This window comes from Emydura macquarii, unplaced genomic scaffold, assembly GCF_026122565.2.
Source record: "Emydura macquarii macquarii isolate MOO-44397 ecotype Brisbane River unplaced genomic scaffold, CSIRO-AGI_Emac_v2 contig_3506, whole genome shotgun sequence".
Classification (NCBI taxonomy): domain Eukaryota; kingdom Metazoa; phylum Chordata; order Testudines; family Chelidae; genus Emydura; species Emydura macquarii.
Window position 1 is genome coordinate 8,606,491 of NW_027133643.1, and position 22,739 is coordinate 8,629,229.

General features: G+C 40.9%; 1 pseudogene; it reads right to left on the reverse strand.

The window, feature by feature from the left end:
- LOC137145001 (FRAS1-related extracellular matrix protein 1-like) overlaps positions 1 to 19,838 on the reverse strand; it is a 40,871-nt pseudogene extending 21,033 nt beyond the window's left edge.
- Positions 19,839 to 22,739: the final 2,901 nt, after the last annotated feature.

A 22,739-nucleotide genomic window follows, 5' to 3' on the forward strand; every position in this document is an offset into this window, starting at 1 on the left:
GGGGTGGAGGAAGACAAAAAGGGGCTTGATGCAGTTGGAGAAACAAGTCAAGAAGATACAATGGCATTCTGAATGGACTTGGAATAGCAAAGTGGCTGGCCTCCAGGCCAGAGAGGAGGAGACTATATTAGTCTAGGTTTGAGATGGTCAGGACTTGGACAAGAAGCTTAGCAGGAGAGACAAAGAGGCTGAAACTTTGAAGTGTTATGTAAGAAGAAGTGGCGAGACTTGGAGATGGCCTGGAAGCGTGGGTCAAGAACCAAATCAAAGATGATGCCCAGATTGCAAGCTTGCATGACAGGGAGGATGGTGCTGGTATCCTTCGTAACACAGAAATGGTGGAGAACAGAAAGCTTCGTGAGGGAGAAAGAGAGGAAGAAGAGGGAAATCATAAGCTCATTTTTTGCAGTTTTGAGCTTGAACTTGTTGGCTGTATATCCAAGAGCGGATGACAGAAAGATAGGCTAAGATGCACAACAAGATAGAGGGAGAACAGGTCTTTAGTAGAGATGAAGATCTGAGTCATAAATGCAGTTATGGTATTTGAAGCCATGCTTGTGGATGTGAGTGTGTGAATAGCACGTAGGAGACACCCTGCTATTACTTGTGGTGTGTCATACTAAATGTGATGAGGCTTGCTAACCCTGGCTGGTGAATTACAGTACTGATCCCCCCATATCTCTATGCCTAAATAACGATGCTGTAGTATCAACCAACACTTATTGGCCTATTCCATAACAGCACAGTCTTATTTAACAGTAGGGGTGTAACAGGGCAATATTTCCATAAGTGATACAAAATGTATAGCAATAACAATTGACAGCTACCTGGAACCCAAGTGTGACATGCAGTACATACCCACACCGCAAAGCAAGAACTCTGCCCACATCCCTGCATGAGCTACACAGCCTTTGGGGGTGTCTTGTGGAGAGAGGGTGGAGGGAAAGCAGCTCACACAGCACCCTTAGCTCAACACTGGGCCTACTGGCACAGTTTAGTCCATAGGGCTTTACAGTTTCAAAAGATTTTATTTTTCAAAGGAAGGACTGAGGCCCCTGACATTTCCCAACATCTACGTGCTGATGGGCAGGGAACAGATGTGGAAAAGAGCTCCCTGCCACGTGGGGAGGCTGTGTGCCCCCCTCGTGTAGTCCCTCTAATTACACACACACATATGCACATGCACACACCTCTTTTCCAGAGGAATTACACACCGGTTCAAGAGCCAGAGCACTCCACAACTGCAAAAGAGGAGCCAGGATTTATTCCATGAAGACCAAACCAAAAAACTCATTGAATCCAAAAGAACGAAACACACATGCACACACACACACTCTCTCTCTCGCTGCTTTGGACACAGAAGCACATTACAAACTAAGGAAACTCTCAGCAGCAGCATTATGAACTTTCTTTATGAAGCCAAAGAGCCAGTGTAAATGGACCTGGCACCACTGAAGTAAATGCAGCTGTGTTGATTTACACCAGCTGACAATCTTGGCCAACCAGACAAAACATTGGGGAATCAGTCTTCACGGGCATAAGCAAACATAACTCAAGTGACCTCAAGGGAATTGTGCCCAGAGACACCAGCGGTGAATTGGTTTCATTTTATGCATGTTTTTACGGAAGAAAATACTTCATAAAAATAGTTGCAAATGTGAAGTTAAAGGAAAAGCTGGATGAAAAATGGAATGCACCTTTTGACCCTCTTTTCCCCATCAATATTTTGAGGAAAAAGTTTGCTGAAATTTCTACATTTGTAAGATGTTTTGGAAGTTCTAGTTAAACGGTGCTATACGATTACATGGAGTGGAAGATGTTTGCTATTCCTTCACATTACTGATAGCGTTCCTTAAATAAAAACCATTTCCAAAAGAGACAGGGCCGGATTCTCAACCACCTTACACCTTGTGTACACTCTGAACTGACTTTGCAAAGGGGTAAGTGCCAACACTTGATTCAAGGCAGAGGAAATAGAATATAAACTAGATAATAGTCACAGTAGGCCTGATTCTGAACCCATTTCCCATGATGTAAATCAGGAGTAATTGTATCGAAGTCAGTGGAGTCATGCCAGCATGAGTGACAACAAAATCAAAGCAACAGTATAGACAAAAAAACATGATACAAATAATCAGGCAGGTCCTAGATCAAGAGGGTCAGTCACTCAGGGTGTGCCTACACTGCAATTAAAAACCCTCAGCTGGCCGGTGCCAGCTGACTCAGACTCATGGGGCTTGGACTGAGGAGCTGTTAAACTGCAGTGCAGACATTCAGGTTTGGGTTGAAGCCTGGGCGCTACGACCCTGCATGGTGGGAGGGTCCCAGCCCAAGCCCAAAAGTCTACGCTACAATTAAATAGCCCCATAGCCCGAGCCCACCAGCACAGGCCAGCTGCGAGTGTCTAATTGCAATGCAGACACACCCTCAGTTCCTCTATTCCTGTACTTGGTGCAGGTACACTGGTAGGGAGGCAAAGGGACTTTAAGCAACTTTTGTGCCCTCCATATTCTGACTCTGATCCGCAGCATAAGTTAGATTGGCGCCATGGATGCTCCAACCTCTGTAGCCAGTGTGCAGCAGTGAACAATACAGCTATGCCCCCTCCCTCCCTGCCACGGCCCAAGCTCAGGGCAATATTTTGGGTATTATTACAGCAGCCCACAGAACCCCCTTAAAACTGGGGATGTTTTCTGTGGGTGGTTCTATCTCCTTTACACCTTCTGGACGGCATAAAGGAGCTGTAGAAGCTAGCCCATCCTTTTTAATTTCCCCTTTCTCCAAGAGTTTTGACGAGAATAAAAAGAAAAAGATTCTCTCCCATATCCAAGAGGGTCATAATTTAGAATCTATGATTTATTTAATGGTGGTTTTAACCCCACTTAGAAATAGACCGCTTTCATGATTTATTGATTCCTTCTTCCCCTTGTTAATTTGACTCATTTCTTAGGAAATTATTCATGGTTAATCATAGTAAGAATAAAATTAGTTATAGTACCGATTTTGCTGCAAAGGGAGCGTAAATAACTTTTAAAGCAGATCGGAAAGAAAAACACGTTAAAAAACCCCAGAAAGAATATATAAAATGATGATATTCCAGAGTGGACAGTAAATTAAGTCTCTGTCCTGTTACTGGGCAGAGAGGCTAAAAAAATTACATTCCACTGGAGAATGGCTTTCACGGCAGGTTCTTATCAATTGAATTTGCCACATCTTTGGGGAAACACACCATTTTGGAAGATAAAATCTTCTGCCCCTCTCCTCCATTCATAGGATTAAAAAAAAAGCCCTATTGTGTGCCTTTTACACCCACTGGAGGAATATAAAACCATTATATTTAAGTATCATAATAGCCAACATATGCTTTTTCTTAGAAACGACACCACCATCTGGATTAAGTTCTACCGATAATTTCAGACAATGTGACCATTTTTTTTTTCTTCAGGAGGAAGAAACTGACTAGAGAGCAACTACTTTTTCAGATGGGGAATAGATTATTTTCCTTGCCCCACCACCTGAGATCTTGGGAAGGGCAGGAGAAAAACTTAAATATACTAAAGTATTTTGATTTCACATGCTAATTGATTGAGAACATCTACCCAGGTATCCCTCAATACTAAGCATGCACGTCTCCTATTGCCTTTGGCCATATGACTTCAATATTACAGTTAATAAAAGTATATTATTACTGTACTGATAATATTATACCATGATATTACTGAAGCAGTCTTTTCTGTACTACCATATCGGTCATTAAATACTGCACTTATTGCATGGTGCAGGGAGTAAATGAGAAGCAAATTTAACCCTTAGCCTACTCAAGGTCTTCAAATACATTGGAAAGTAAAGGGGAAGCCTTCTCACCTGAATGAAGCCTTACTAGCCTCATGGCTATTGTCGTGAACATAGCAGATCTTCTGGGCCACCACATCCAACTGGCTGTAACTGGAAATGGGCACGCCGGGATAATTGATGTACTCAATCTGACCGTGCACAGGTGGCACAGAGACGGCATACAGCAGCTTCTCGGGTTTGCTAGTGCCATCTGTTGCCATAAGAACATCTGTTGTCAAGGTCACCCTGTCACCCTCTGTTAAAGTTACAGGTTTGGTGAGTAGAACAATGTCACCTAAAAATAATAATAATAAAAAACCTCAGAAAGAGAAATTAAAAGGGGGATAATCCTTTTACATTCCATGGGGATGGGGAGGAGGAGGACAGAAATCAGCTTTTTGTACAGAGAGGGAGAGGTCGGGGAAATGAAGCACAAAACACTATAGGGGATTTAACAAAGAGAACTTTATTAAAACAGCTTGGGAAAGGATTTTTGTTTTAGCCTGCCAGGTTTAGGATTTTCCTCTATTAAATAACTATATGGTATAGCACAAAGTATAAGACATTTGCAACAGTAAAACCATCCAGATCTAGGAGCATTTGTTTTAAAAAACAAAACATTCCTTCTTCTGATTTTTAATTTCAAAACTGACCCATACAGTATAGAGATTCCATTCAGTGTCTGAATGCGTGCGAGTACATATGCATCCATATTTTTGCTTGTATGAGTTCCCCAAAATATTTAAATTGGCTTTAAGATTTTCTCATTTTGGACAGAGAATGACCCATTTGTTCATCAAGAACAATTAACTTAATAGACCCAAATGAGCCGACTGACAAAATGCCTTAATGAACTAAGCACAATATCGCATTTTAAGCTGATCGTGTTATGGGATGTTGTAACCTCGGCAACAGAGGCTCCTTTTCCATTAGATTTATTTTTAAAAACATCACAGTAGCACAGGAGCATCAACACAACTCTCACCTATTTACAAAACAGCAGCCAAAATAAATTAAAGCCATTAGGAACTGGACAACTAGGATCAGAAGTAGAAATAATTTGCCTGTTCACAGCCCTCTGATACAGTTCTATCCTACCCACTCAACTCTCCTCAGTTATAAAAATATGAAAGGGTTAAAATTACAACACAATGAGCTGGATGGCAACAATGGGACAAAAGTGGAGAATGGCATCTTGGAAACCTTCAGTATGGCTGATATTCATATCACCATGAGGAAGCCAAAAACCAAAATGAAGAGAAACTTTACATTTGACCACATATATATCAAAAGAAAAAATGCCATGCAGATTTCCTAAAGCACTGCTGCAGGTTAACATGCTGATGACAACAGACAGGCAGGATGCTTGGAGCACAGAGTTTTTCATGCCTCTTACCATCTTATAATGTTGCCAGCTGACTTTCATGTACAACAGAGTTCCTATTATACATGTAAGTCACTTAGCACCAGTGGGGATTTTAAATACAATATTTTTTATTCCTGCTTCAAACTCTGTTCTGCACCAAGTTTTCTGGTCTGCTCTCAAACTAGTTTGATGGTTCATTCTCACTCAGACTATTTCCTGGCTATTAACCCCTCCATTGCTGGCCTCCCACTGCATCTGTTGTGTTGGACTGGTATGCCACTGAAATCAATGGGACAAGTGGATGCACTATATGCACTATACTTGGCAGGTGACTAATTTCTTAGGAAATTATTCATAGTTAACCACAGTGTAAACACAATTCGCTATTTTGCCTTTATAAAGTGAATGTAACCAACATTTTAAAGCAATTTTTGAAAATGAAAAAAACCCACCACCAAACTCTACCTTGGAACACATACATATTTGAAAATGCAGGGCTTGGAACATTTGGCAGCAATCAAGTCATGAAAGCTGTGTTTTTAAGAGAGGTGGGGATTTTCAGTTATATTTGCATCTACGAAAGAGTATTATTGCATTCATAAGGCTCAGTTGAAACTGGGGAGCCATTTCCAGGCTGTTTCCAAAAGAGATCAAGGAGGGGGGGAAGAGACATCAAGGTTAAGGAGGGAGGAACAAAGTTAGCAGGGGAAGGATGGTCCAGAGGTCAGGGAACTAGCCTGAAATTCAGGAGATCCAGCCTCTGTGCTGCCCCTTAATCAGGGCTTGTGGCAACTCCACAAGGCCTTAGTATTTTTGAGTGGGCCTATAAAACAATTTTTTCCCCCTGTCCCCACAATGTAACTGACTCCTGTCCACTGTGATCATACCACTCTGCATAAGGACGCCTTGAAGATTTGAGGAAGAAGTCACTAAGGCCTGTTCTACACTAGAAAATTAGGTCAGTTTACTTACATCGGTTAGGGGTGTGAAAAATCGACAGCCCTTGAGCAGCGTAGTTCAGACAATCTAAGTTCCTGTGTAGCCAGTGCTAGGTCAATGGAAGAACTGACCTAGCTACTACCTCTTGGGGAGGTGAATTACCTACACCAATGGGAGAATCCCTCCCGTCAGCATAGGTAGCGTCTACACTGACGTAGGTAATGTCATCAATATACTTCAAAGCACTTTCCAGGATCAGTATAATTATCCCCATTTTACAGATGGGAAACTGAGGCACGAGGAGGTGAAGTTGCCCAAGGTCACTCTGTAGGCCAATGGCAATGTTTAAAGAAAGATGTCCAAGCCTGTGGCGACAGAAGGCTGCCAGCCAATGAAGTGCTGTGTGTTCATTCTAGTGAATATCATTATTTCTTACATTTCTGGGGCCCATAGTGCGCTAAGCATTTCATTAACAAAGACAGGCACATCCCTTGCTCTAAAGCGCTTACAATCTGAAGAGAAGACAAGACTAAACAAATGAGAGGAACAAACATTATGGGGTGGAGGGAAAGAGAGAGGATGAAGCACAGAGGTTACAAATATAAGCGTATGCAGATACTAAGCTGTAGCAAGCCAGAACCTCAACTTGTGTAAATTGTTGTTGCTCAGTTGAGCATTATGGAGGTATGGCAATTTACACAGCAGCTGAGGATTTGGCAAGTCGTATTTATGTCTTAAAACGACTAAGGAATTTAGTTGTCTTTGCAAAATGTAAATGGTATTTTTCAAACACTAAAAAATTGATCATTGCTAAACCCCAGTGAAGAGGGCAAATATTATTACCCCCATTTTAGAGAAGGGGAAAAATAAGGCAGAAAGGTTCAGAGCTGAGTTCTCAACAGCAGTCTCTACACTGAGATGACCAACTTGAGATGCCTAGGCTGCATCTAACTGGCAATTTTCGGGACTCTTTCCATTGCTGCACTTCCTGCCATGGAGCTGTGTAGGCTGGCAACATTAAGTTCTCAAACCCTTGTCAGACCGGTACTAGATGACGCAGTGCTAAAAATGCCAACAGCTAGTCAAGAGGAGCACTTTTACCATTGCTGGCACCAGTGGAGTTGCACCTGAGTTGTGCAATGGTGGGAGATTTCCCCCAAACTGTCAGTGTAGACAAGGCCTAGGGATGAAGTCTGAGATACTGACTGTCCACACTTGTACTGGAATTAACAAAAGCTGCAGGGGCCCAGCACCTTTCAAGATTAGGCCATCTAGTTAGGGCCCAGATTCAAGAAACCTCCTAAATCATACTTACATCCCGGTGACTTCAGGACATGCCAAAGTGCTTTGCTGAATTGGGGCCTACGTGTGTCACTTTAGGCACCTATGTTTGAATAGCTCGGTCATTGTACATCATCTAATAATTTATTTTAAAAACGTATTTGAAGCATAACACTGTAGCATCTGGAATTAATATAATATGTTAAAATCAGAAGAATACATAAAAATGTCAATTATCTTCTGGGTAGATCAGTAAACTACCATCCTTATCACGTTTTTCTTATATTTCAATACACGTAGTGTACAAATTCACACAGGATACATATTCTAGCATCAGATCCCTAGTGAAGTCATTTTTATTTGATGGCAGAATTTGTCCCGAATGTTTTTTGTTTTTGTTTTTTTAAAAGATAAATCATTTCCATATCCAATAACCTAGAGAAAAACCACAGTCAGACGTGCAAGATTGGCAGTATTGCCCAGCCACTCTTACTTGGGCATCTGCACACTTGAAACCATTCTAAGCACTCAGCCTTTTTGCAGGCAGCTTCCAGAAAGTTCCATTCGGTTTGAATGGCCCCTGTGCATCCTCCCTCTCTGCCAGGGCAGGGGGAGATTTGTTTGGCTTTTGTTATGATCTTGCTCAAACATCATCGGCCTGAACATTCTACTTGAAATAGAACGTCGGTGGATTCGTGGTAGAAGGAACAGAGATATTAGGATAAGAGGGGCAGAGGGAATGGTGTCGGGGAGGAAGAAAAAAGGTGGAAGAGAGGACAATGTATCATGTGTAAATGTATCGTGTGTGTCACATATAGGACACCTATATGTGCCCCCCTCTTTTTAGCAGCAATGCCTTTAAGTGAAAAAAAAAAGTACACTGCAAGATGTATATTTAAAAAACCCTACCAAAACAAGACACTCCACTGTACACACTTCTCCCCCTGGGAGGAGGATGAGGGAACAAACGACACATGGTGATGTGAGCTCACATTGAATAAGGTACTGCTGGAAGATGCTCAGATACTACAGAACCTATATTAGAATGCGAGGGTGATGGGAGGGACTCTTAATGGATTCATACATTTTAAGATCAGAAGGGTCATTTAGTCTGACCTCCTGTATAATACAAGACAGAGAATTTCATCCAGTTACTCCTGCATCAAGCCCAGAAACTTAGTACTAGGGCACAGTAATGGCTTCCCCCTTTTAGATAGTAAAACAGTTCTTTAAAAGTATTATTCCCACTTGGGCAGTGGAGGTGGGGAAGAATGCACAGGAGAGAAAAATACATGGATTTGAACTGTTTTGTGACCCCTATTTAGAGAGGCATGTGACCCATCCCCCCCCCCACACACACCCAGTCACCAACCCCAATTGCACAAGCCTTTGCCTATTTTGTACGGCATTTTTCCTTGATTGCACATATTATTGTCTCATTAACTGCAAAGCTTTCCAGAGCACTAGAAAGGAGAAAGCATTAAAAATACACGGAAAAGTCCTAGAGCTCAATTAACACACACCAGGGGGGATGGGGGAGAGGTTGGGTTTTCAGCTCCAATTATAAAAAGCAAACTTGTTCTCTCTCTCTCTCTGTGTATGTGTGTGTATTTTATATACATATATATATATATATATACACATGCTTTTTGTAATATCAGCTAATTAGACTTTGACAACCAATTAGCGGATTCGTAGCTTTGCTGAGAATCAAGTTAGCATTGAGAAAGGGGGAGGGAAGGGAAACCATCAGGCAAAGTGCTCCTTCTCCAACATACAGGCTATGTTTAAAATCCATGGGACCAAATGCTGCATGGGATTCACCTCCATTGCAATTGACTGCCAAGGCAGGAGCACAAGGACGCAAATTTAGCACACAAGTTGGCCTGCTAACTTTACATCACCATAACTCATGCAGCCCAACTGCCGGATAGCACCCTACATCCTACTTGCAAGGTTACATTTTAACTTTTAATAACCTTTTCTCTATTTTTCTCCAGCATCCATGAAGTACCCAGATGATTATTTAGGATTAATGGATTATCAAAAGTGCCAGTTGGCACACTGCTAGTAAAAAAAAAAAAAAAAAAAGTGTAACAAATGCAGCTGTTTACTAATAAATAAAGCCTCAGCTGTAACAGAAATAAATTAGATGCATTTAATTGGTCGACTGCAAACCTCCTCTCTTTATTACAATGCTGCTTCTTGTTATTTCATGATGTCAGGGTACATGGCAGACTGACAGAGTGTTTATGAATCACAGTTTGCAGATGGCACTCCTGGTTTTTCAGCAGTTATGAGCACAAGTAGCATGAGGACTCAATAGAGGGTTTTTGCCAACAAGGACCCCCTGAGAATTAGCTGCCTCCATTTCTCTTGTGCCAATTTCTTACTGACAGGAGCACTATTTCACAAAACCTACATTCAATAAATTACAGCTGCCTGGCAAGAATTTAGAAAAATTTAACACGCTGAGGACGCCGGTGTCTCAATTTGATTTCTATTAATTTCTAAAGGACACTACTTGGAACAGACTTTGTGGAGTTTTTTTTCCACCCAGCTAGAAGAATAAGAGCTCAGGATTACCCTCACCCTGCCTACAAAGAGATTTCAGGTCTCCCGAGGACAGCTCGTGGTCTTGTGCCCTGAACCTTGAGTTACCTTCACTAATGAGTTTTATAATCCAGTTGGGAAATAATCTCAGACCACTGCGCTGGGAGCTTGTGAGCTGTAAGACTTCTGGACAGAACGCCTTTCTCTTGGCCACTTCAATGAGTTATGAGTAAACGCATGAGGGATGGGGCCGTAATTGTCAACAGATTTGTCAACTTGTGTCATTAGTTATGCGCATAATGGATTTTATTCTAATGAGTTTGTTCATCAGAACGCCGGGAGGAGCTGGCCTCTTTGGAGGAAATGAACTACAAACTTTCCCCATGCATTTTAAAACACATCAGTGCCACATAAAGAGAAAAAGAGCATTTCCTTCCCTTTTAACACACTGCAGTTTTCACTTAGTTTAACTTGATACATTGGGCTAAACCTCCCCATGATTGCTGTAGGCTCATTTCCTACCTTTGCCTACATTTCTAATGAAGATATAGAAGCTTTCCGGTGGGCAGCTGTTCTCCCCATCTGTCACATAAAACCGAAAACTATCATGGCTTTTTGGACCCAGGAAATATCAGAGGACGTTCATGTCCACGTCCTCTTGAGTGAAATTCATTCCAGGATACAGAGTGGTCCAAGATGACATGGCCTGAAAAACAGAATGAAATGGTTGGGTCTGTGCACACACAAAAGAAAAAAGAAAAACCCACAGGAGTGCTGTTTTGGAGGAAATGGGCCACATGGGCCAATCCACAAGACATGGTACATGCAACGGAGTAACAAACCATAGACCTCTTGATTGAAATATTATTAGGGATACTAGCTTTATTCTCTAAAAACATGAAACAACTACTAATGCTCACATCTAAGCTTGTTTTCTGGACACCTACCTCCTGCCTTTCCTGGAATCAACCTAGAATTTTTTATTGAATGCTTTAGCTGGCAGAAACCCAGATTGTCCCACCTAACCCTAGCTGGCACCCGTGCCAACACAATGTTTTCTATCTGCCCAGTGGGCTCCCCCACACTCCTCTGTCTCTCTCTTGTACCCTACTTCCCAGCCAGTTACATATAAAAATCCCTGGCAAGTGCCAAGTATTGCAGATGGGTCCATTGTAGCACACTGTAATGTTCATAGCTGACACTCAGGTGTTTCTATTTGTACTTGCGAGCTGGCCATAAGCAGCTTTCTGCCAGAGGGGAGTCACAAAGCACTTAGATATCACGATGGGAATATATTAGAAAAAGACACCTAAAGAAATAGAAGAGAGGAACAAGAAAGGGGATGTTGCCCAGAGCAAGAGATAGGCTAGTCGACTGTCAATAGCCTTTTTCCATCAGTAGTTTGGTGTCCCTCGCACTCCATCCCAAACTCTGACTCATTACTGGACCATGGTTTTTAACTCTTTGCCACAATAATTTACCTAGAGTTAAACTAGCTCAGCTAGGACCTGCCGCCCACTGCAAAATCTTTTAAAGTCTTGTTAGCTCTAAAGCAACTTATTCAAAAGACACAGGTAGAGGCAGGATGGGCAGGCGCTTTTGAGGATTTTTAGTTTGCTTGGCCTTTTCAGGTTGGCAGTCCCCAGGTATGTATGCATTGCTTGTACAGGGCGTGTGTGTGTAAAAGTGCCAACATGGCTTCTAATCTCTCCACAGCTCACTTTCTGTTAAATAAGCAGCAGCAAAATAGTCTTCTTCCAAAGATCAGGATCTGAGGATGAATGTGGGGGGTGGAAAGGGACGGGTTGCTGTTCTGCACGTGTACAGGGAACTTAAAATGAGTATCATAGTTCCTTTCTCCTTTCCCATCCTCCCAACTCCCTCCCCCCAGGAGGTCCACTCTCCTCCCGGCCTAATTTCCTCCAGTTCAGTTCAATTTCAGTAATCACATTTCTAGACACCACAAACAGCAGCTTCACACCCCAGGTTACATTCATGATTGTCCAGGCCATTGCAAAGTGGCACTATGCTACATTTTGCTCCATCCTGCACAAACCTGTAGCATCTACAAACATTTTTCTCCACAGTACTAGAAATAGCACATCACCTGTACCATAAACAGACCCACCATGAAGAAAGAATATGATCAAAAGTCACACCAGACTCTTTTCTGAAAACAAGTATTTTAAAGAATTCTGGTGATGTTGCCCCTAACTATGTTTGTCAAGAGTTGCAGGGTAGGAAAAGGCTGTGGGGGGCTAGGAGGAGTCTGCTGTAAGGAGAGTTACAGTATGTCATTTACCTTTTGGCAAAACCGAGAGAAGAAAATATTTCAAGTGTCTGTCAAGGAAAAGGTTGGGGGGGGGGGGAGACTGGGGTAGCAAGAAACTGTAAGAACATGACGGCAGTGTTATTGTGATGGGATTGGAGGGCAGAAGAGGGCTAGGGGTCTGCCTAGGCCAGCAACAATCACAGTAAGTACTTTAAACCCAATGGTATTCTTCTTGCAGTGTTGCCACCATATTTGTTGCTCTTTCAAAACACAGATGCACAAGTTAATTTTGCATGCATTTCTTATCATCCGATACTTGATGGCTAATAACTTACCCTACACAGTGACTATCATGCTATTCCCTCAGCATCACCAAACCCAACAAGCTCTTGCATGGCATCTCACCTGCCTAAGGAGGACGTTGCTCACATCAGAAGAGGTAGCAATGCTGAACACACCCGAATATATTGGGTTCCAAATCTGAGTATTACAACCTGTGAAGATCTTTAATATATATTACTTTTACTGAGGCTACAGCCCCATTTTCAGTCCCAAAAAAGTCACATTTCCAAAATACATAAATATTGGGCAATTTGATGTTTTGCCATCTTTTAGAACTTCTAACTCTTTAGGTCTGAATCTGGTAAGGCGTTAAAAGGTATATTAATGAGCCTTTGACAGAAAGCACAGTTAGTTCATACATGCAATAGTGAACAGTTGTGGTGCCTGAAGAGTTCTGAGTTGGTTAAACAGGATCACTACTGAAATATTTTCCCTTTTTAGCATGGATATTTAATGAATACCATCTAACATACCATTCCTTCCTCCAGTTTTGATCAGCTCGCTTTCATTATTGACCAGTATTGTCAAACAGGACAAAAAGCTGAGCTTGTAATTTAAACCATCTCTCAGAGAACTTAGGGTTTTTTTTATTTAGAAAGCCCAGTCCCTACTATACATTATTATTATTAGCAAACATGTTTGCTTATGTCCACGAGACTGAGCAATGAGCTTATTACCCCAACTTCACAGATCATATTTAACTCTGACACAACCCAGGCATTCAGAACTGTAACATAAAACCTCATTCAGACGATCCCCTTATAAAATGAACGACTCAAAAAGTTGGGCATATAATTAGATATAAGTTCATATACGTTTTAAAAGAAAAACAAACTTTGAGCACTGAAAATACACCACCTTGTTTTTTTAAAAATAATCTACAACAACATTTTTGCTTTATCTAGAAGGCATCAGCAGTATCTAGACAGTTAAATTGCTATACCGTAGCCAAGAACTAATAAAGACATCCTAACTGGCACCATAACATTTTCCTGCCATTTTGCTGTTTTTATTGAAAAATTGTCAAGCACAACCACCTGACTCCTGAAACGATTTTTTGGGCATTGCCAGCAAGCAAAGCAAAACCAAGCAATACAAAAAAAACCACATGCTGAAACACACTGTAATATATTGCTGTGTTATGAGCTAGATTTCCTCATGCACAAAAGATGCCAAAAAGCTGGAACTCCACTTTTAAAATCACTTTCCCTCCCCCCCCCCCCACATTTATATTAGTAGATTATGTGAGACACATTAAATTTTATAGCCCTGCATAAAAACCTTACAGTTTCTTACCAATATTATGCAATGACATAATGCCATTTGTAGAGGTGTCACATAAAGGGATTGACTTTTACTGGCTTCTGATGGCAAGACCATCTACTTTATATTCTGTTTTATATAAGCGTTCTCAAAATTTATTGACCCCAATGGATTTCTCAAGTTGCTTAATTATAAAAGGAAGAAGACAGCATAGTGGCTTAGTGAACCGATATAAAAGTCAGTTAAAATGTTTCATTACGACAGAAAAATGGTTCAAAGAGCAAAGTGTCCGTTTCTAGGACCCAGTATAGAGAAGTGACGTTTTTCTGCTGACTTATGCTAATATTAGGTGCTACAACCCTGCACAGCAATGTAGGGTTATGTCTACTGACTTGCCTGGATGTCAGATTGGGTGGGTCCTATCAGCTGTAATTCAGAAAAGGTCTAAAAGGATTTCAGTGTCTTTCTGAGGCAAAGGGAATTCGGGGAATAGGAAGAGAGGTCCTGCAGGATAAATGCCTAGAACCAACCAAAATCAGGAGAACATTTTGGCTGTGGTTTATGTTTTATTGTTACTATTTATGTTATCAATAAAGGCAAACCAAGAGGTATGTGAATACAGTGTTCAGAGTGAAGTGGGAACTCTGCATGCTAACAAGGAAAAAATATATGGACACTAAAAGTCATCCATATCTTTAACTTTAGGTCTCGTAATTTTGGCACGTTGTTGATGATGTAATGGAGTTTATCCTTTGGAAAATCTTTGTCTTCTGCTTCTAATGCTACAGTGGAAATGACCTTATTCTCATCAACCTCAACTCCCAAACCTGTATTCCTGAGGAAGACACAAAAGGAGACACCAGGTGTGAGTTGAAATTCCTGTTCATCTTTGCACTCAGCCAAGTCTCAATCTTGAACAGTGGCTACCCGTTTCAGAGGATGTATTTTACATAATACGCCATGAAGATCAGTGCAATGGAGGGTTGATCATTTTTGGAGCTGATCAGAAAAAAAATGGCAGGAAGCAGCTCCCCTATCCAGCCCTTGGCGGCCAGTGTGTCCCCCAAACCCAGTAGCATTATCTTACACAACTTCTCTGGGTCCAGCCATGGTAATCTCCAGGGGCCAAAGCCTTTGGGAGGTAGGAGACTTTGCCAGGCTGGCATTAGAGCAGCAGCACTAATGGGGGAAGGGAGGGAAAGGAGAAGTTAAAAAGAATATGAGTGAAGTGGCTTGACAGAAAGAACACTTAGTTCCTGGACATACTAGTGGTCAGTTGGGGTGTAAACAAGGAAATTACCCTATTTTTTTTATCTGGAAACTCTTTGGGGAAGGCATACCATCTCCTTATATATTGGTACAGTACCCAGCACAATGGAGCTGCCAACAAACCTTCCTGCTCATGCTTCCTCCCACCTGACCCTGTATCTCCCTTGAATTTAAAATGGGGGAAGTGGTGTGATATAGCCGTGCTGCTCAGATTATCTAAAGACAGTACCTCAAGCTCCAGTATGCTGCTTGTTAAGCTAAGCAGTTATTCAAGAAGGTGAACATACCCAAATGGGGAATATTTGGCTGAAAAAAAGCAAATATCATCTAATAATTTCCCTATAATGTTTTCAGATTTCAGGAAAATTGTGTTTGTGAGACAGCCATACCCAGGAAGCTCTAATTTGTGTGACCATCACTTTACTCAGCATGAGACCACAGGCCTCACGTCTCTTGGCAGCAATACAGGCCTCATGTTTTCATACGGATGAAGTGTTCTTGAGCAATTTCTCCAATTTATTAGGCATGAACAAGTTTGTCTTAGCATCAAGCATGTAGGTTGTTTTATCTTTACTTTAAACAAACATTTATGATGATACTTGAACAGAAAGTCCTGCCCTATGTTAACATGTGAGTAATGTCCTTGTTTCAGAATCACAGGCTATGGTTGGTGCAAAGTCCCTGCATTGTATGGCTCTCCTTTGCTGGAAACAGATCTCTCAAAACTTGGTCGTTATCGGGCAATTGGTAATATTGGCATTTTTTATTTTTACACTGTTCTCCATTACAACGCTAGGAGCCAATTAAACCAGGTAATTCCTTTAAAAAAAAAAACTAGCAAGAAAAAGGAGAAAATATTCAATCCTGTTATGAGTGGGTAGGTGAATAAGGTGGAATATTTGCTTGCAATTTTTTTTTGAAATATTTTAGATGGATTTCCTTCAATTGCTGTCACCCTCCCTTGGCATGTTTACATTGCACAGACATTCAAGTGCTCAGGTTCTTCTGACATACAGTTTGTAGAAACGAAATGTCAAACATATGCATAATTACTTGTGTAGTAAATTTACGGGGCCCAATTGCACAACCCTTATTCATGCTGGTGAACACTTATTCTCGGGGTAATCAGTATGATTATTCACATGAGTATGTGCAACTTTTACTCCTGTTGGTAGGTACTAACACTAGTAATCAGGGTGGTGTAAGGGACAGCAAACACACCACTATTTGGACTTAAACATTAAATCCTACAGCTTCACTTGGCACCTTTACTTCCCCTCTCAATTTCCTCTTCACCTCAGCCTCAAATCAGCTGCAATGGTATTTGCTGACTATTGCTCCCTGCTAGGGCAGTTCTTACTTGACCTGACAGAGTTGAAGCAGACACGACCTTCTCTTTATCCTCAATTAGAAGCTACAATTTCTTATGGCCCCTTGAAATGTGTGCACCACTGATTATGGTGAAGCCTGTCCCTTGCTCCCTGATAGCAGCAGAACCTGCTGTACCCTGGGAAGCTCCAAACTCTGGCTACTCCAGAGAGCTGTTTGACCAAAGGCCAGCCCTGAATAGCATTTAGTACAGTCATGTACCGTCAAACTTCAGATGCTGCATTGTGACATTGGGATGGGGGGGCTGTCATAAATCTCCATTGCCCCAGGGCTCCATAACCTGAAAGTCAGGGATGAAAGGTTAACAATGTTTCCCTCACAGAGGAGAAAGTTTTGCATACTCTGAACAGGTGAGCCCCAGAGGAAATCCTGGCAGAAAGCAGGGACTCTTCGCCATTTTGTAGCTGTTCAGTGTTTACTACATCTATGAAAATTTTAAAAATACACACACGATGCTCTGGGAATGTAGCCAAGGGCATTTCAAATGTGTGGAGTGTCAATACCAAACTGAGCACACCTCAGTTTGCTACTTCATTATGGAGAAGGATAAGATGAAGTGAATTGTTGAACTCTTTCTCTGACAAGGATGCCAGAAAATATACAGGGAGATTTTAAGGAAGAAAAATCAGAACAACATTTTGTTTTATACATACATCAAACTTATTAATTTATGCTTTGAAATACAGGCATGGTATTTTTCCTCACCTACAGATGGTCAGGATTTTTTGAACTAAATGGTTTTTTTGGCAGAAAATGCCAATTTGAAACCAATTCTTTCCCCTGAACAGTTTTGATTTAAACAAAGACTTTCCCATTTTGATAACATTTTGGAGAAAAGTTTTGGAATTGTCAAAATGTCTCATTTCAACATTTTCTAAATTTAAAAAGGTCCATTTATCTGGTCAAAATGACTTTTTATTTCAAAATTTAAGCAAGTTTACAGTAAAATAAAATTTATAACATTAAAAAAATTAAAACAAAAATGTAACATTTTTAAATTCTTGAAACAAACCAAAATATTTTTTTTTCGGCATGGGCGGGGTGTGGGGGAGGGAAGGAGAGAGGTTTTCACTTTGTGAAAATTTTTGAGTGTTCATCTTTTTGTCCCAATTCAGAATAGGATAAGTTTTTGGAACCTTAAAAATTCTCACAGGACTGGTATGCCATTTCTCACACAGCTCTACTCAACACACCTGTGAAGTAAGGAAGTACCATTATGCCCATTTTACAGATGGGAACAGACACACAAAATGACTTGCCCCAGGTCACATAGGAAATCTGTGCTGGAACAGGGAATCAGACCCAGATCTCTCATAACCCAGGCTAATGCCCTTACCAGTGGACCATCCTTCTTCCTATATATGTCAGGCCAATAAATAACAGATCTGTTATTCTGTGTTCCTCCCCCAACAAGTTTATTTTTTGCTATTCACATTTCATACAATGTATACAAACCCTATTATGAAGTCTATTGTGTCACTGCCTGGCCTCTCCATCATTTGATGGAAACTCTTCCTTAAACTAAGAGTCTGTAACACCACTAGAAAGAGCCTGACTTCTCTACACAGTCCTTTTAGGGCTTGATATAAAATATAATGACTTCAGTGGGCTTTGAACAGACACTTGAACAGAGACTATTAATCATTCCAGACTGTATGATGGCACACTTTCATGGTGGTCCCCAAATTGCTTTTCTCTCTCAGAGCCAAGACAGGCTGCGAAGCCTGATCCTGTAGGGGTGAAATCCCACCCCTATTGAAGTTAATGGGGGTTTCCCATTGATTTTAGAGAATTAAAAATTTCACTCCAGATTTCCAAGTCATACCTGTTGCTCCTTATTCCCTGCCTCAAAGTGATAGAAACAGCCACATCTGTACTGTAGCATGTACCTTAGATTATGGGCCAAATTTTCAAACTAAAATCAGCACACAGATATATCTAAACTAAGTCTTTTGAGCTCAGTTTTCAAATTTGGGTACCTGAAGTCGGGCATCTAAATCTGCAACCAGTAGAGCAAGTTGGGAAACGTATAATTTTTTTGCCATGAAAACGTTAATTGAAATTTTTCCTACTGAATTTTATTTTCAGTGAAAAAAAAAAAATTCAGTTCAGGACAACCACCACTTTTTCAGTTTTCTATAACTTTTTTTGTTTTGTGGTTTTGCAAAGCCTTCATCCAAAAAGTATTTTTCCATCAACTTTTTTCTGGAAAAAATATTTTAACCAGTTGTAGTAATTAGGCATGTGAACAAGTTGTCTGATTTTCAGAGAGCCGAGTTTTGTAGGTGTTTTCTGAAAATCAGGCCATTTAGGACCTAAACCTAGTGTTTTGCACTAGGCCAATTGGAAAATGAGGCCCTAATACTTGTAAGTTTAAATCTCATGTTTTATTCAAGGAAATCCCAGCTCATCACATACAAATAGACTTGTTTTGGTGGAAATTAGCTTTTTCCTATGTTTGCACCAAATTGTATTGCCATGGAATATTTCCAAATTAAAAAGGACATTGTTGTTTTAGGAAGATCATCAACAGGCCATAACATGTGACATTATTGCTCTCCAGTCAAAGCAGGAGTTAACTTAAAAATATTTTAAGAACCGCAGCAATAGCATCTAACAAAAGGCATGTTCAAAGCATTTGGTAATGCAGGTTGTGCACTCGGGGATCAACTCAGCATCTGCTGAAGTCAATGGGAGGGTTAACATGTAATGAGAGCAGATTTAGCCCCTATCTGCAACCACGCATCCATAGTGATCTCATTGCACTACAGTAAATGGCGTTAAATGTCAAAAATAGACTGGGGAAAATGAAAAATGCATTGTGGGTTGGGATGGAGGGCAATGGAGAAGATGATGAAGATGAAGGAGAAAAGGCGAAATCCTGGCCCACATGAAGTCAGTGGGCATTTTGCCCTTGACTTCAACGCAGGAAGGATTTCATCCAGTGCCCTCAAAATACCCCTGTATAATTGTTATTCACTCAATTGTATTTAGTCTGCCAAGGTTTTAGTGAACTCTGGCTCATGCTACAATTCAATGTCGTTATTGCACAGGGAGAAAATAATTTTTTCCTACCAACAATAATTTATTCAAAATAACAACACTTAGGAAAAAAACACATTTTCCCTGGCTACTGCGTGCGGTTTCTTCTTAAAGTCATTTTGCATTCAATGTCACTTAAATAGCTAACCTGGAAAGATGAGGAATTTCATCGTTGACTGGCATGATGTAGATGTAAAGTGTCCCTTGGACTGTGTGCTTGCCATCTGTCAGCTGCATGGTAAAACTATCCTCCAGGCTTTCTGTGTCATCATGCATGTACACTAGCATCAATCGTACAGGAAGGAGGGGGAAAAACTGGACACTGAAAACTTAGAACAGAGCACTCAAGTCATCTTCAAAAGGACACCCAGATTCTCACAGGATTCAAGGTACCAGTGATAATCTTTAAAGCATTACAAGGCCTGGGACCCAGTTATCTCATGGCCCAATCATGCTTCTGTTGAAATAATTAGTTTTGCCATTGATTTCAATGAAAGCAGCAACAGCCCTAGGATACTACCCATTTTACATTGGATCATGGCAACTGAGATCCATTTGGCTACTATTGCTGTTATTCTTGTTTGTGCACAGCCAGTGGAGAACAATCCAGCTGAGGCCTGTGCCTTTAGAAGTCTCTCCACCTTGATAATTTATCACCATCCAAGCTTGGGGAACTTCAATGTAGACCACAGGTGAGTTCCCTATCAGTGGTGAGACTATGACAGCTTCTTGAATGTGTTTTCAGGGCCTTTAAAATAGCTTTGTATATCATGGGCCTGATCCAGCATTTCTTGCACAGCTAGAACTCCCATTAAGTCAATCTCTCTAGGTACTTGCATAGCCCTCATAACCATAATGTCGAAGCACTTCACAATTATCATGGATTTTATGCTCCCAAACATCCCTGTGAGGTAGAAAAGTAGTAACCTAATTTTTTTTCACAAAATAAATAAGAACAGATGCACAGGGCATATTAAATGAGTTGCCCAAGGTCACACAGGAAGTCTGTGGGTAGGGTGGGAATTAAATCAAGGTCTCCAGAGTCCTAATCCAGCATCTTATCCACTAGACCAGCCATCTACCCTTCTTGGGAGAGCTGGCTACAGAAGAAATGTGGGATCAGGCTCTTCATGGAAAGGACTTAATTAAAATTGGGATAGTGATTGACTTGAAAAGCACCTAACTAAATAAATCAAGAGTTTGTCAAATTCAAAAGGGACTTGAATTCGATGAGAAGATATTTGACTATGCTGGAATTTTAAGACAGCATAAAAGGAAAGACAATCCTAAAAATAATCAGAGGTTAACTGAATAAATAAAGTTATCCTGAGCAATTGCAAAAGATAGAGCCACAAATATTTGATAGGGTAATAGAATCATAGAGTTGGAAGGGACCTCAGGAGGTCATCTAGTCCAACCCCCTGCTCAAAGCAGGACTAACCTCAGCTAAATCATCTCAGCCAGGGCTTTGTCAAGCCACAGCTTAAAAACCTCTAAAGATGGATATTCGACCACCTCCCTAGGCAATCCATACCAGTGCTTCACCACCCTCCTAGTGAAAAACTTTTTCCTAATATCCAACCTAGACCTCCCCCACTGCAACTTGAGACCGTTGCTCCTTGTTCTGTCATCTACTACCATTGAGAACAGCCTAGCTCAATCCTCTTTGGAACCCCTTTTCAGATAGTTTTCAGGTAGGCTGCTATCAAATCCCCCCTCATTCTTCTCTTTTGCAGGTCTTATTCCTTCCATTGCTGAAGGCAGTTTTTAGGCAGCACTTGAACCAAGGGCCCCTCTGTTCAATTTAGATGCACCTCCTCCCCACAAAATGTGCTTTGCCAATTCTAATAATTGTTATTCACTGAATATATCATGTGTTTGCTAATGTTTTATTTAAGGCACTGCTACTCTGTGCCTGCAAACTCTTATGCCAATAAGATTTTACTTAGGCAAATTCGTCGCCATCAGATCGATATACCTGGATCGATTGAGCAGTCAGTGAAGACCCGCTCAATCAATCCGGAAGTCACGCATTAAAACCACCCCCTCAAGTGGCGCAGCGCAGTGAAGACACCGCATAGAAGAGGGTTACGAAGTCAACGGGAGTTACGCAAGCTATTCCGCGTAGCTTGCATAACTCCCGTCAACTGCCGCCAAATTTCCAGATAAATGTAGACCTGGCCTGACATGGGCTTTTGCCAGTATGGAGCAACTTGCAAAAGAGATGCCTAAAAGAACAGAAGTCAGATTCAGTCACACCTATAAAGGGTTTTTAACTCACTGTATAAAAGCTGAACAAGCTTCTTACTTTTAGGAAAGAGTGAGCAATGGATTGTATTTCATGGATGGCCCCAGTATATACTAAATGTACAGATATATTCCCTTCCAGTTTGCAAAATAAGCTTTTTTCTAATCAATCAGCTTCAGGAGGCTAATTTCCTCTAGTCTCAATTTTTTTAAAAAATGGAAGCAGCCAGTATGTGCAAGTTCCATAAGGGCCTTTACACTTCTCTGGAGTGCACAATCCAAACCGTGTGGAGGATGGAGCCAAATGATGTATTCATCTCCTTGCAATTACTCTGTGGGACATGCATATGTTCAGATGTGCTCCATCTGAGAAAGTGCTAATGGATTGACTCCCTCGCTATCCTTAGCTGGAGTTATTGGGCTGAATCCTTAGCTGGATTAAATCGGTGTGGCTGCATGACCTCACTGGGATTAACAGAGCAAGGCCAGTTTACATCCACTGAGGGTCTGGCCCACCAGCACCCCCACAATATCCCCTGTTCATTTTTGGTTTAAGTTTAAAAACAGATATTATGGAAAAGTACATTTAAATAATTGAAAAGACCAATTCAGCTTGTTGATTTTTCCTGGGAATAAGAAATTACAACAACTGGCAGTAATCTTTCCAAACGCTTCAAACACCTATCTTATATCTTGCTTCAAATGCTGAGTATTTCAACTTCACACAGTCAAATCTATTTGGAACTATAGGAGTAGTGTGCATAAGATCCTAGGATATGTTCTGTACACACTGTAATGTAGCTCTATTAAGTTTGCAATTAATAGGTTTTTTTCCTTGCAGTTGCAATCGGTTTAATCTAATTTGAGATTTCTTTTTCCCCACTCCAAGGCCTTTCTCTATGAAAAAAGGTTTATATCTCACTTAATTCAATTTACAGAATT